At 44.6% G+C, this 15,301-nt stretch overlaps 1 pseudogene; it reads left to right on the top strand.

Moving 5' to 3' along the window:
• The first annotated feature begins 11,813 nt into the window (after window positions 1–11,813).
• The window catches only part of LOC128661581 (uncharacterized), a 47,147-nt pseudogene continuing 43,659 nt past the window's right edge, over window positions 11,814–15,301 (top strand).

A 15,301-nucleotide genomic window follows, 5' to 3' on the forward strand; every position in this document is an offset into this window, starting at 1 on the left:
GGGGCCCATGTACGCTTGTGTAGAGGCTGTTAACATTGAGGGTGACTAATATGCAGTGTTTAGGAAACATTCTATTATGGAGTAGTTTAATCAACTCTATAGAGTCGAGTAGAAATGCATCTGTGATTCTAACCACATCTTGTAGGTAGAAATCAATAAACTTAGCCAGATTCTGAAAGAGGGAATTATCAGCTGACACTATGGGGCGACTTGGTGGATTGACTTGTTCCTTATGGATCTTTGGAATGTTGTAGATGAAGGGATGTATAGGATGCTCTGTAGTGAGAAAATCAGATAGATCTTTCAATGTGGCCACATATGTCAAACTGTCATCCAGTTTCTTCTTGAACAAGGTTGTGGAGTTAATTTTTTATAAGTTATACCATCATTGAGAAATTATGTTCTGTAGTACGTGTAGTCCATTACAATTATGACCCCTCCCTTATCGGCAGTTTGAATAATTATGGGGTCATCCTTTTTTTTTTTTTTTTTTTTTTTTTTTTTTTTTTTTTTTTAAACAAGCTTTATTGGCATAAAATGAAAAAAAAAAATGTTTACAGACATGTAAGCCAGTACGACAATAGTGAAAATCACAAAATAAAAGAAATCTTACAGACAATCTGGAAGCTTAGGGCATTGCTGCCTACATTGGAAATATAAGGTAGTCCGTAGTGTCCTATTGGATAAAGGCTTTCCGGAAAACAAAGCTTGCAAAATTTTTTTTTTTTTTTTTTTCAAGATCAAACAACAGTTATTATAATCACAGAAGAAAAGAGGAAAGAAAGAGAAGAGAAAAAGAAAACAAAGAAGGAAAGGGAAAAATGTGTTACGTGACTTGGGTAGTGAGATATCAGTAAGTGGAATAAGGTTCGCAGTGTAGTAGTCTTGGAGTGTCAAAGTACATCTATTATTATAACGCCATAAAATCTAATAAAACATTTAAGCCGGAATAAGAACTTGGCTGGGACGTCTGGGGTCATCCTTTTTAATTCTTTTTAGTGCCCACCATTCTTGGTTGTTCAAGTTAGTTATAGTGTTTCCTTTATTATTGCAATCATTGCCAAACCTCTGATACACACCTTGGTGAAAGTTTTAATTGCTGGGTGAGTATTTTTTTTCTCAAAATTAGATTTTTTTGATAGTTAATTATGACCAGTAGGTTGATGTGAGGCTTTAAAGTACTCCTTTAGTTTTAGAGCCCTTTGTAATCGGTGTATATCAACCAAATTGTTGAATAAATCCTGTTTTGGGGTAGGTACATAATTCAAGCCCTTACTCAAGAGTTCAGTTTCATCTTTATCCAATAATCTACTGCTCAGGTTGATAACCACACCTTCTGTTTTGGTTAGCTTTTTTTATGTTTTTTTTCCACCAGCCCCCTCTTCTGATACATGTCCTGTGTCTTTTTTTTTTATGAGCTTCTGTCTACTTGAGTATGGACTGTGGTTGTGGTGCCTGCAGCTCTAATTCCTGATGCGCTCACATCATTGGCAATGATGAAATATTTGCGATTTAGTATATTTATTCGTGGCTAGATTGGTATATCTATGATTATGTCTAAATACCTATGAAGTTTTGTAGTAAGTCTCCAAATGTTTAGTTTTATGTTTACCTATTTATAACTGTTCTTTATGTTTATTATGGGGTAGAACAGAAGTCACTGTTGTTTTTCTATGCATTCATTTTTTAGTATATATTGATTGAATATTTGAGATTTAGTATATTTATTTGTGGCTAGATTGGTATATCTATGATTATGTCTAAATACCTATTAAGTATTGTAGTAAGTCTGTTTAGTTTTATGTTTACCTATTTTCAACTGTTCTTTCTGTTTATTATGGGGTAGATGGAAGTCACTGTTGTTTTTCTATGCATTAATTTTCTAGTATCTATTTTTTTAATTATACATAGTTATATTTTGTACTTTTAAGAACATATTTGTCTTGAGAAAGGCCCAAGCAGGGACCGAAACGTCAACAATCAAATTGTTACCTCAATCAAATTAAACATTCATGATTCAGATAGGAATTTTAAACAACTTTCCAATTTACTTTTAGTATCAAATTTGCTTTGTTCTCTTTGTATTCTTTATTGAAAGCTAAATCTAGGTACGCTCATATGCTGATTTCTAACCCCTTGAAGGTTACCTCTTATCTCAGTGCATTTTGACAGTTTTGCACTGCTAGACAGAGCTAGTTAATGTGTTTTATATTGTGATGAGTCAAACCTTCTCAGCATCACAATAGAGGGCTGTGGGCATGAAGGGGTTAATGGTACACAGCTCTGGTTCCCTTATCCTTGCAACTCTGCAAAAGGACCTTAAGAGGGATACCATATTAGCCCCCAGATCTTGTCCACACTGCTCTAATAAACAATTTCCCTGCTGCCACCACCAAAACTTTTTAAATTAAAGGGGAGTTTTGGGGAACCCCTAAAAACTCACACTATTTAATACTTAGGTAACGTGCCTTTAACCTTGTCTCAACAGGAGTGTGAATTCGGATATTAGAGCCCAAAAGACAGAATGAGATTTTCTATGCATTTAATAACAAAAACATCAATACAGGTTACACAGTGCAAAATTATAAAGACATTCAGAATAACATACAAATGCAAAGCTACAGTTCTTTAAAAAGAAAATGGGACACAGTTACACTACTAAGAAGGGGGGGAGATCTCAGCTTACAGCCTTCTGAAAGCAGAGTTCACACACACAGAAAAAACAGTTCACCTTATCCCCTTCCAGGCTGAGACAATACCACCTTTGCTGAGTAGCCAATCCAGGTATCAACGACTCCACATGATTGTATCATGACACCTCCCCTTTTAAAATGGTTGAAATAGGGGGTCAGCCCACGCTGATCCCCTATATCAACCTAAATCCTAGTCTTTCCTCATTCATAAGACCAGATCTGCCCTTTCTGCACACTCTCTGCATTCATTTGCCCCCTGTAACAATTAGCATCAGCTGACACAATTTCTCTCGTGGAGGACATTTCCTTGCAGGATATCACACACTCACTCTCACTCATAAAGGGATCTAGAACTCCCCCAGGGTACCTCACTAGGGGACTAAGATAAATTCTTGCTATGTTTAGGCCAGATACTCCACTGTTCACATCTACCCCAGTATGCTCTGTAGGAGTAGCCTGTTCATTAGTCACTGCAGCTACATCTCCCTCCCCCTCTTCTTCAAATCTGCCATTCCTGTAGGGGAGGTCCACAGCCACACTCAGGGTCCCATCTTGTTTTACCCTCTGTAACAGGGCAGGATGACCCCTACACCAGCCATGCCATTCACTCCTCCTTGCATATGCAATGCTGGCCCAGCCCTGCTGCTCTCTCACATTCCCATTGCAATGCTGGCATCCCATTGTCACAATCAATGGCAGTATAACCCTTTTCACTGGCACAATACAGTACTGGTACAGGTTCAGATAAATCATCATTAACCCTAGGCTCTCCCTCCCAGCGCCCAGGTTCAATAGAAGCAACATTGTTACAAACATTTTCAATACATCTTCATCAGAACAAGACATTACTGGTGTACACAAAGGCAGAGCTGCATTAATCCTCAGCCCCCCCTCCCAGCAATCATGTTCAAGGGAATAATCCTTTATCCTTTGGTGGGATACCTCCAGCTCTGGTGCAGCTAGCGATGTGTCCATCCCCAGCCTCCCCTCTGGGTCCCCCAAAGTTTCACACAGTACCTCAGTTGGTGCAAGGCCCTCTACTGGCCCTTCCAGGTTGCAGGTGTTGTTTTCTGGGGCGTACTGACAAAGCATCCGGCCCATATCATCCCCCAGCAAAACAACAGGGATATCCGCAGAAATCCCCACCTCCTGCAAACCTTTTCCCACACCCCAATCCAGGGGCACACATGCCGCAGGGCACTCCCCACAAACTTCTTCATTATCCACAGTCTCTCCTGGGATAATATCCTCTGCCACTTCAGGGTGCACCAAGAGATATCCAGCCCCAGTGTCCTGATGTCTCATGGTCACATAATCTCCCTCTGTGACACCCTGCAGATTACCTGCTGACCCACCCACAAACAAAGCTGCTGCAGGTTTCCCTGTTGTATTCCCACCCCAGACTGTGTGTTGAGGTTTCTCCTTGGTGGGGCAGGCAAAACGCAGGTGCCCAAACTCATGGCACCAAATGCATGGGCGGGTATCCCCCTTGCCCAATGCAACTTCTGCCCCCTTGATGGGAGATGTTCCAGGGGAAGGTACTTCTGTAGAATCAGTTGTCAGTTGCTGGCACTTTCCCTCCCTCCAGGGAGGTGATACAGCTTGCACAGTGGAACACTTGGCTCCTGGGGCTTCGTTGTTAGTGCTGTCTGTAGCCCCTGCTGCTGAATCAGGTTCCATTCCCAGGAGCACTCTTCTGGCCAACGGGCTCACTGTCTGGCAAATATATTGCAAAAATTCTGGGTACAGGAGAGGTGCCTCGGTTATGGTAAACTCAAAAACCTCTAGCACATGTCTCCTCTGGGTATCCCTTATAGCTATTTTGTGCTCTCTTTTTCTCTCCGCAGCTTCTCTCTCTCTTTTTATCTCAGCAGCTTCTCTCTCTCTCTTTCTTTCAGTAGCCTCTCTCTCTCTTTTTCTCTCAGCAGCTTCTCTCTCTTTTTCTCTTCTCTTCTTGATACTTGAGGATCAGTTCCATCCTTAGTTTGGGTTCAACATCCCCCAAGTATCTGAGTGCTGTCTGTAGCTCAGACTCCATGACACTTACAGGGTTAACAGCACCAGGTACCAGTCCTTGGGCTACAGGAAGGTCAACAGTGTTGGGTACCAGGTCTTGAGTTACAGCTTCCACAGTAACCCTTTCTGTGAATGTTTCAAACTCTGTTGTGAGGCCCTCTGCCTCCAAAAATTCCAGTATCAGCTATTCTTTCACTTTGCCAAGAATAGTAATTCCTCTTTTCTTGCAAAGAAACTCCAGAGACCATTCAGGCATTCTCCTATATTCTTCCATACTGAGCGTAGCAACAAACAACAAGAGGGAGGGAAAAATAACTGCTTCTGTAAGGATTCCGCTTCATGTTTTACCTATGCCTTTCCCATTCACCTTATGTATGGATTCCACTCCATGTTTTACCTATGCCTTTCCCATTCACCTGACTTCAGCCTTACCTGTACTTAAGGCATCAGCTGACTGCAGACAGGTGCTTAATTATTAAGTTTCTAGACTAGCTCTGAAGTCTGTCTGTTTTCCACTTGCTGTGTGTTTTTTTCTGAAAACAAACCAGTCTGCTTTTCTTCCAATTTCTGAACCAGCTACTACCTTGGGATTACTTATTTTTACTGCCGGTTCATATGCTCATTTTGCCTACATAAACTTTTACAGAGGCGAGTTTTTCTTTTAAGCGTGCACGCTACAACAGAGACTTATTTCATACTGCAGTGTGTTTGCTGCCTTCTCCCTCTGAGTTGCTATCTCATTTGAGCCACTGAAGCGTTTCTCACACAGCGGACTTCAATCTCTCTTCCACTGCAACACAGTGCAACTCATCTACAAACAACCTCCCACGGACTAAGTACAAGGACATCTCAGAATTAATTCTGCTTCTATTTCACACCATCCGGTGACTGGGGGTAAGCACTGTAGTTACTTTAAGCTGTGCTGTACAAATAAACCTTGAACTTTGCTTTTCCCTGCTGCTCTACTGACCGCAAGACTATCAGCACATGTGTATACCATTCTGTGACAAACTAACTAACAGTGTCTAAAACTGAGAGTTACACTTCACACTGAACTGTTATATCTTACTCCAGCACTAATAGCAACACTACCTGCTTTCTGGAACTCTGATTTTCTTTATCAAGATTTATCATACTGGGAGCTAGCTGAACACTAAAGTTTGCTACTAAGAAATTGTTTTATTTTTTACATTTCTTCTGATCCAGCCTTTGTTTATGTTTATACTATTGCTGTGACATTCAACAGCATATGTTATTTACATCATTCGTTGCCAGACAAGTTTCTGATCTGCAATTCAATTACTTGAGAATAACAACTTCACTTAAAGCAGCTTGGTCTATGCTGTTCAATAGTCCATTTGCCAAAAGTGATACAAATCATTTATTTTGCATACTCTGCAGTTGTGATCCATCCTCACTCTCTACTAAATCATTACAGCTTCTTTGCATGTATATCTCTCTAATTAGGCACTGAGTTCTGTTTTTGGGAAATTACACAAAAACATGCAATTTCTTTTAGTACTATCCAAATAAAACTAAAAAACTCTAAATATCCCCACCGCTGCCAGCCAGTTTGTGATGAATCAAACCTTCTCAGTGTCACAATAGAGGGGTGTGGGCATGAAGTGGTTAATGGCACACAGCTCTGGTTCCCTTATCCTTGCAACTCTGCAAAAGGACCTTAAAAGAGACACCACATTAGCCCCCAAATCTTGTCCACACTGCTCTAATTAACAATTTCCCTGCTGCCACCACCAAAACTTTTTAAATTAAAGGGGAGTTTTGAGGAACCCCTAAAAACTCACACTATTTAATACTTAGGTAACGTGCCTTTAACCTTGTCTCAACAGGAGTGTGAATTTGGATATTAGAGCCCAAAAGACAGAATGAGATTTTCTATGCGTTTAATAACAAAAACATCAATACAGGTTACACAGTGCAAAATTATAAAGACATTCAGAATAACATACAAATGCAAAGCTACAGTTCTTTAAAAAGAAAATGGGACATTACAACAATTACACAATATCTTACTTATTACCAAGTTCCTATAGATATGTGGAGAGCTGCCATTCCAGATGTTTAGTGGTTTGGTCCCCAGGGCAGTTCTGACTAAAAAGTCTCTCTCTTGCATACTTGAACCAATTTTTCTTTGTCTTGTCAAAGACAATGCCCGGGTTATAATTTACAATGAGTCTGGCCAATAAAAAGAAGTCTTAGCTCCCACTATCAGTCTTCAAGGGGAGGAGCGTTCTGCATTCCTACACACAGTTACACTACTAAGAAGGGGGGGGGGAGATCTCAGCTTACAGCCTTCTGAAAGCAGAGTTCACACACACAGAAAAAACAGTTCACCTTAACCCCTTCCAGGCTGAGACAATACCACCTCTGCTGAGTAGCCAATCCAGGTATCAACTACTCCACATGATTGTATCATGACTCATATAGATAGCATTGTACTCACTCCCGTGGAGTTACCTATGAGTCAGCACTGATTGGCTAAAATGCAAGACTGTCAGAAGAACTTAACATAAGGGGAAGTTTGCAGAGGCTTAGATACAAGGTAATCACAGAGGTAAAAAGTATATTAACGCCTTGAGTGCTAACGATGACTTTAAGCCGTCACAAATTTTCTCAGTCTGGTGCTAAGGATGGCTCAGAGCCGTCACAAGCACTCACCCACTTTGAGGGCAATCTGGGGGCTCCCACCTACTCCCACCGTGGTGATCTGGCCTGAATAGTGAGAGGCATCGTTGGGGCTTCACTTTTCGTGTGGTAACGTCACGCACAACGAGGTAATGACATCACCGCCCAACTTTATTTGAAATTACCAATAGGCAATATAGGGAAATGGTGGAATGCTGCTTAGAAGCCTGTATCTTAGGCAAATAAGCAGTTACAGGCCCCCAAGACCCACCTTTGGAAAGGTAACCACCTAGCCTTTCCAACAGTATAAGTCTAAGTGGGGATCTGAAAAAAAAGTAAAAGAGTAAAAAAAAAATATATTTAAAAAAAGTAAAAAAAAAAAAAAAGCTCAAATCCAGCTTAGCACCCAGGTGGGAAATGGCTTAGCAGCCAAAGAGGTAATATAACTGTTGATTATGCAAAACTGGGGAATGGGTAATAAAGGGATTGTGATGGACTCCGGCTACCCTGACTGGGTAGCTCCGCCAAAAGGATCCTTCCTTTACCTGGAACCTGCCGCTTGTAGCGGAGAAAGTGATTTTAGGCAATCCCACCCAAAAAACTAAACAGACTAGCATTCAGGTGAAAACATGAAGTACTTCTTTATTGGGAAAACACACAGCTTTTATACACAATCTCATCAAGATAAGAGCCTTATCAGTCCTCCAAATCTCCCGCCCTTGCCGCCCCTCCAGACAGGCTGGTGCCTTCCATAGAGTTCATTGTCCCATTGTGTCTAGGGGTATAGTGATGGTGGTTCCGGGGTGATTCGTTGGAAAGCCCTCGGTCCCCAGCTGCTACAGTCAAAAAAGTGACATGATCCATGGCTGGGGGCCGAAACTATGGGTAATTAAACCTACACCGGGAAGGCCACTGGGGAGTGGGGGTTGTAGTGGGGGTCCAGAACCCCCAGTTCCCAAGGGAGCTCCCTTCCAACAATCACCCCACCTCTTGCCCTTCCAAAGGGGTACCAATCCCCAAAAGAGCGGAGCTCTGGGACAAGGGGCCACTGGAGTGACATGGGGTAAAGGACACCGGGGATACGGGATGATGTGGCTGGACAGCAGTTCCAGGGGCCCGGCCACCCAGAGATGTGATGATGTGTAAACCATAAAACAAAGCAAATCAAAGGTCTGGAAGATCGCGTTTGCTCTAAAAAAACCAAATCCGCTGAGAAACAAGAGGGGGGCTAGGTAGTAGGGGATGAAGGTTTAACCCTTGCAGCCTGGTAGTCATGACAGCTCCCCCCTTGCAGTCCGGCAGACCCGGATAGCTCCACACACAGGTTGGCCTGGGGCTGTTCGAAAAGCTATTCCACTTCAGTTTGCTGGGAAAGTTCATCAGCGTTTCCATTGCTTTTTCCCGGCCTGTACTGTATGTCAAAGTTGAAGGACTGCAAGGCTAAACTCCACTGCAGCAAATGTCTGTTGTCCCCAGAAACTCAGTTGAGCCAGACTAGGGTGTTGTGGCCCGTGAGGACGGTGAAGGGCCTTCCATAGAGGTACGGTTGAAGCTTCTTAATGGCCCACACCAGGACCAGGCACTCCTTTTTCACCACCGAGTAGCCTACCTCCCTGGGTAACAGCTTCCAGCTACAGGGTGGTCCTGCCCTTCCTCATCCACCTGGCTTAGTACTGCTCCCAACCCGAACATTGAGGCATCTGTGTGGACACAAAAGCTTTTGGTTGGGTTAGGGGCGTCCAGGACAGGGGTGGAGATCAATGCAGTCTTAAGGTTCTGGAAAGAAGTTTCACCTTCTGGGGACCACAGGACCTGTCGGTGTAGTTGTTTATGGGTTAGGTTGGTCAGGGGTTTGGCTAGGGCACTGTAATTGGGGGAAATTTACGGTAGTACCCTGCGGTCTCTAGGAAAGCTAAGACTTGGGTTTTGGTCTTGGGAGTGGGCCAGTTCATGACTGCCTCACTCTTGGGCCGAAGGGAATGCCAACTTGGGGATGGACCCGGGGTCCAAGGGCATCTTCCAGTATCCCTTGTAGAGGTCTAGGGTGGTCAGGAAGTGGCCATGGGTGATCTGGTATACTAGGTCATTGACCAAGGGCATAGGGTAGGCATCGGTCATAGTTCTGTCATTGAGCCTATGGTAGTCTATGCAGAACCTAGTGGTCCCATCCTGCTTGGGTACCAGCACCACCGGGGAGGCCCAGGGACTGTTGGATGGTTCAATAACACCTAGGTCCAGCATTTCCCTGAGCTCTCAATGCATACTGTCTCTGACTGCCTCGGGCACCCGGTACACTGCCTGTCACAGGGGTGCCTGCCCAGTGATCTCTACTCTGTGTATCACCATGGTGTACCCAAGGGTAGTGGAGAACATGTCTTGCCTAGCCTCTAGCATTTGCCAGACTTGCTCCTTCTGTCTAGTCCCTAGCCTGTCATCCAGCTGTATGTCTGCTATGCCTGGGGGGACCTCATCCCGTCTGGGGAGCTCCAGCATGGAAAGACTCTCGGAGTCCTCCACAGCCGGAGCACAAATGGTGGCCACATCCCTGGCCCTTTCTAGGTATGCCTTCAGCATGTTCACATGAAAGGTCCTGCGGACTCCGTAATCTGAACATTTAGCTACCAGATATGTTGTGTCGTTCAGCTGCTCTACCACTCGGTAGGGTCCCTGCCAGGAGCCCTGTAGTTTGTCCGTTTTGACAGGCTTCAAGGCTAGGACCTTCTGCCCCACTGCCAGTGTCCAGTTACGAGCATTCCAGTCATACCACCGCTTCTGTCTGCTTTAAAGCAACCTGAAGGTTCTCTTGCACCCTTTTGGCGAGGTCCTTAAGTCGGTCCCTGAATTCAAGAATGTACTCCACAACGGAGTGTCCCTCCTCTTCTGTGGATTCCTCCCACTCTTAACAGGTCCACTTATTTTCCGGCCATACACTAGCTCAAATGGGGAGAATCCTGTGGATTCCTGGGGCACCTCTCTGTATGCAAATAGGAGGTGTGGCAGGTATCTTTCCCAGTCCCTGTGAGAGGCTGAGAACATCCTAAGCAACTGCTTCAGGGTCCTGTTGAACCTCTCACATAACCCATTAGTCTGGGGGTGATAGGGGGCACTGTGCAGGGGTTTGATCCCACACAGTTTCCATAACTGCCGGGTGATCTCCACAATGAACTGGGTTACCTGGTTGGAGATAACTTCCCGGGGAAAGCCTACCCTGTTGAATATCCGGAGCATTGCATCTGCCACCGTATCCACCTGGATATTAGCCAAAGGGATTGCCTCCAGGTATCTAGTAGCGTAATCTACCACTGTGAGTATATATTACTTCCCTGTGGGGCTGGGTCAGGCCAAGGGACCGATTATATATTTAGCAACTCTGTTGAAGGGTTCTTCAATGATGGGGAGGGGGTGTAAGGAGGCTTTGGAATGGTCCCCTGTCTTCCCTACTTTCTGGAATACTTTGCAAGTCTGACAGTATCGCTTAATATCAACTGTAATCCCTGGCCAAAAGAAGGTCTGGGTTAGTCGGTGATGGGTCCTGGACTTTCCTAGATGTCCTGCTAGGGGGATATCATGCCCTATCTGCAGCAGGATGGTACGGATATTTCTTCGGTACCACCAGCGGGCGCTTTGGCCCTGGCCCTTTTCTCCTCTCAGAGATTGGGTACAGGAGCCCTTTCTCCCACTGAAAACGTTCTTCCCCTGGGCCCTGGTGGGCAGTCCCTACTCGGTCACAGTAAGGGGTTAGGGTCGGGTTGCTCAGAGTCTCCTGGGCGAAGTTAGAGGGGGATGGACAGGAGATTTGGTCGGGGGGTAGGATAGGAGTCAGGGCAGAATGTCTTACCTGGGTCCCCAGATCAGGTGCGGTGACTTGAATCTGGCTTGCTGGTGGGTGGTAACTGCACTAACATCCGTGGGGTTATCCCACACAAAGGCAAGGCAAGGTGGCCGAGGTCATTTCCCAACAAGACCTCGGTGGGCAGATGGGTCATGACTCCCACAGCACAGGAGCTGACACCCCAATCCAGGTGCACTTGTGCTGTGGGGATCCTTAGTACGGCATCCCCAGCCACCCGATTGGCAAGTGACTTCCCTGTGTGGTCTGAGGTGGAGGCTAGGTGGGGTTGGACCAGGGTGACTGTAGCTCCAGTGTCTCTTATTCCCCGGGCTGACTGACCATTGACCCAGATGTCCTGGTGATGGTGCCGGTGGTTGTCGCCAGTCGTGGGGTTCACCTCATGGAGGATTCCGACTTCTTCTTCTGCCCAGTTGGCATAATTGGTAGGGCCCTCTGTATACAGACAGTGGGCAGCAGCTTGATAGCTCCAAACAGGAGCTCTTTCACATTGAGCCAGAGCACTCATTTGTAGCATCTCCAAGGTGCACTGAGCCTGGCGGGGCAGACAGGTGCTGGTCTTGTCGGTGACTGCCGGGCAGGGGCTGGAGCAGAGCGAGGCACTAGTCATGGCTCAGGGCAGACCTGACGCTGGGCATCCAGATGCTGGTCTTCCAGTATGGCTGCTTGGTCTGCTGTTGTGGGTTGCCGATCGTGGACCCATTCTCTTACCTCTGCTGGAGCATGGTTGTAGAATGCTCCAGCAGGATGAGCTGTGTGGCCTCGGCCAAGGTGGTCACTTGCAGCCGGTGAACCAAAAGTCCATAGCATATCGGGCAAGGATACTGTCACGAATACCTCAGGATTTAGCTGCTAAGGGGTTAATTCTATTTAGTTTGTGAACTAAAAACAGTTATTTGCTTTTCAAGAAGAATTGTGTCTTGTGCTTGTTTGTTTTTGTTTGAAGTACCCGGAACCTCATAAATGCTTTGTAGTATACACAGGATAGAGCTATATGGCTCAGACTGTCAGCAGCGGGCATGATAGAAAACAGTGCCTTAGTCACAGAAACTGATAAGGTCAATAAAGGGACATGGGTATAATGTATATATGTGTTTAAAACTGTTATGACATTAAATTAAAGGAAGTATGACAAACCTGTCATATCTGGTATCAAACCGTTGCTCACAATGTAAGGAAGATATTGCCGTTCAGTATATCTGAAAATAGATTTACCTAGGAGAAATTATAATGGGTTCTATAATTTCAGGCAAAAACTTAGTTTATTGAAGGTCATAAGGACAGGGGGGTTTCTTAGCCCGCCCAGGATGGTGTGGTCAGACAACTTGATCTCTGGAAAATAGGTATAAGAATCTTATTTTTTAACTATAAGATTGTTCATTCTACAAGGGAGGCTTCCACAGCGTGAGTGATCATTTTCTCTTGCACATCTACCTGGGGGCAGACTTATAAGCTAGGAAAGTATTAGGTCTGTTATTTTCTTCATTTTATTTTAACCTGTTTGCTGTGTGTAATTGTATTTGTAACAACTTTTTATTAATAATGCATTGTGCATAATATTTTTGGCATAATAAATAATTTCTTTATTAAGTGTTGGCCTTTGTTTAATAATTGAACCATGTTACTGAAGAGACTGGAATATTAGAACTGTATAATTTAGATTATTTTCTGCTAAATTGTATTCTGCAAGTTAATGTGTAAGTCTGGGTTTTTCCTTAGGATTTTCCCTTTAATAAATCATAAGTGGTGGCAGCATAAATATTATAGTTAGTTTAGTGTGCGTGGCATTAAAGGGGAGTTTTGGGCATTTCTTTTACATCTAGTACAGACTGGAGAGTGTTGTTAACCCTTGCACCCACTGAACTAAATCACAAGCTTGTCTGGTGTGGCTAGATTGTTACATATTAGTGACAATAGAAGGGGTCTGATAACCCTTTCTGTGCCAAATAAGTGACTGGCGCAGGGTTGGATAACCTTGGTTCATCACAAATTGGTGGGCAGCGGTGCAGATAATTTTTTTTATTAGATTTTAGTGCTTGTGGATTTGCTAGTGTGAAAATCCCAGGACTAAAAAGAAATTGTAACTCACAATTTCCAAAGGCTAAAACTCAGTGCATTATATAGTCACACATTGCAAACAGTCCCCTTCCCTATTCTCTGTTTTTCTTTTCTATTTTTATTTTTAATATGGAATTATATCAGCAACAAACAAAGGAAATGTTGGCACTGTTATGCCAGGAGCGAGATATCCCATCCCGTGGAAAAAACAAAGATGGACTAATACAACTTCTTATCGAATATGATAACAGCCAGGCAACACCAGTTGAAGCATCAGGAGAGGTGTCTGCAGCTGTGGGCAGTGATTCATCAGAATTTGGGGATCCATTGGACTGTTATTTACAAACTGTACTGAAACATATGGGCTCAGTGGATGCAAGTTTGCGCATGGAGCTGATTGCAAAATTTCACGAACAACAGGCTGCTGTGGCTGAGAGACAGGCTACTGTAGCTGAGAGACAGGCGGCTAGGTAAGCTGAGAGAGAGTCTCTGGCAGCTGAAAGACAGGGTGATGAATGACAGGCTGAGAGAGAGTATCAGCTACAGCTTGTATGGTTGGAGAGAGGGATGGTCTCACCTGTTGCTAGTGAACCTAGAGAGTGAGACCCACCTGTTCCCAGAGTGCATGCAGAGAATTTTCCCACTCTGGAGAAAGATGGAGATGTTTATGTATTCCTGTGTAGCTTTGAGAAAGTTTGCAGACAGTTCCAGTTGCCAAAGGAGCAGTGGGCCAAGTACCTTACCGCTGACCTGAAAGGTCCTGCACTGGAGGCGTTTGCTGAACTACCCTTAGAGTTTGATCAGGACTATGATTCCATTAAAGCTGCACTGCAGAGGAGGTATAATCTTACTCCTGAGGTGTACAGGAAGAAATTCCATTCTCTGCAGAAAAGTACGTCAGAGAGCTATACTGCAGCTGTTGGGAACTTGATGACAGCCTTTAAACAGTGGGTCAGAGGGCTAAAGGTTGCCACTATAGAAGAGCTGGAAGATTTGATCGTGAAGGAGCAATTTATGCAGCTGTGCCCAGCAGAAGTTCAAGAATTGGTTTTGGACCGTAAACCCATAACTGCATTGGAAGCTGGTGAGCTGGCTGATTTTTTACACAGCCAACAGGTCACCAGGGAATGGGAAAAAATGCTTTGCTAAGGGGGAATCCACCTGGAAAGGAGCTGCTGCACGACCCCCCTTCACAAAACCTACTGTGTCTTTATTTCATGTGTCTGTTCCCTCTGGGAAGGGAGGGGCGAGTGCTGCATCTGGGCAGGGGGATACCCGCAGGTGTTTTGCTTGCAACAAAGTAGGCCACATCAGCTCCACTTGCCAAGAGAAAATTAACTTGGAGTAATCAGCTGGAGGGGGTAATCCCTCAGAAGTACCAGCATCTGTGTTGTTTGTTACCCATCCAGAGGAAAACAACCATGAGAAATTGCAACCTGTGCTCATCTGAACTAAGGTAACACTTGGGCTTCGGGACACAGGCGCAGTTGTGACTCTTGTACGTCCAAGGCTGGTGCGCTCTAAAGACATTATTCCTGGCAGGACTGTAGCAGTTAAAGGGATTGGGGGAATGAAACTTGCAGTGCCTATGGCATGGGTATATCTTGATTGGGGAGCGGGGAGAGGTTTAAGAAATGTGGGGGTATCTGAAAATATTCCTAATGATGTTTTACTGGGTACTAATCTTGGTAGATTGTTATCTCTTTATGTGCCTGTCAATGCTACATGTGACCTAGTGACATTAGTTGAAGACCCTTATGTGAGAAGGGCTGTGTGTCAACATGCTCAGAAACATTATAGCCAGGAGGGAGGACAGAGTGCATGTGTGCAATGTGCTGTGCCTGAACTGGGGGTGTCTGTGCTGAGATGTGATCCTGTTAGAGGAGAGACTGACTGGGGAGAAGGACGGATAGATATTGTGTGTCTTCCTGTAATTAAACCAGCAGTATCTGTGGAATTAAAGTTAACTGTACAGTGTGAGACTGATGGGGGAAAGGCAGATACAATGTGTGGGTCTGTCTGTGCCTGAACCAAGTTT

Source organism: Bombina bombina, chromosome 5 (assembly GCF_027579735.1).
Source record: "Bombina bombina isolate aBomBom1 chromosome 5, aBomBom1.pri, whole genome shotgun sequence".
NCBI lineage: Eukaryota > Metazoa > Chordata > Amphibia > Anura > Bombinatoridae > Bombina > Bombina bombina.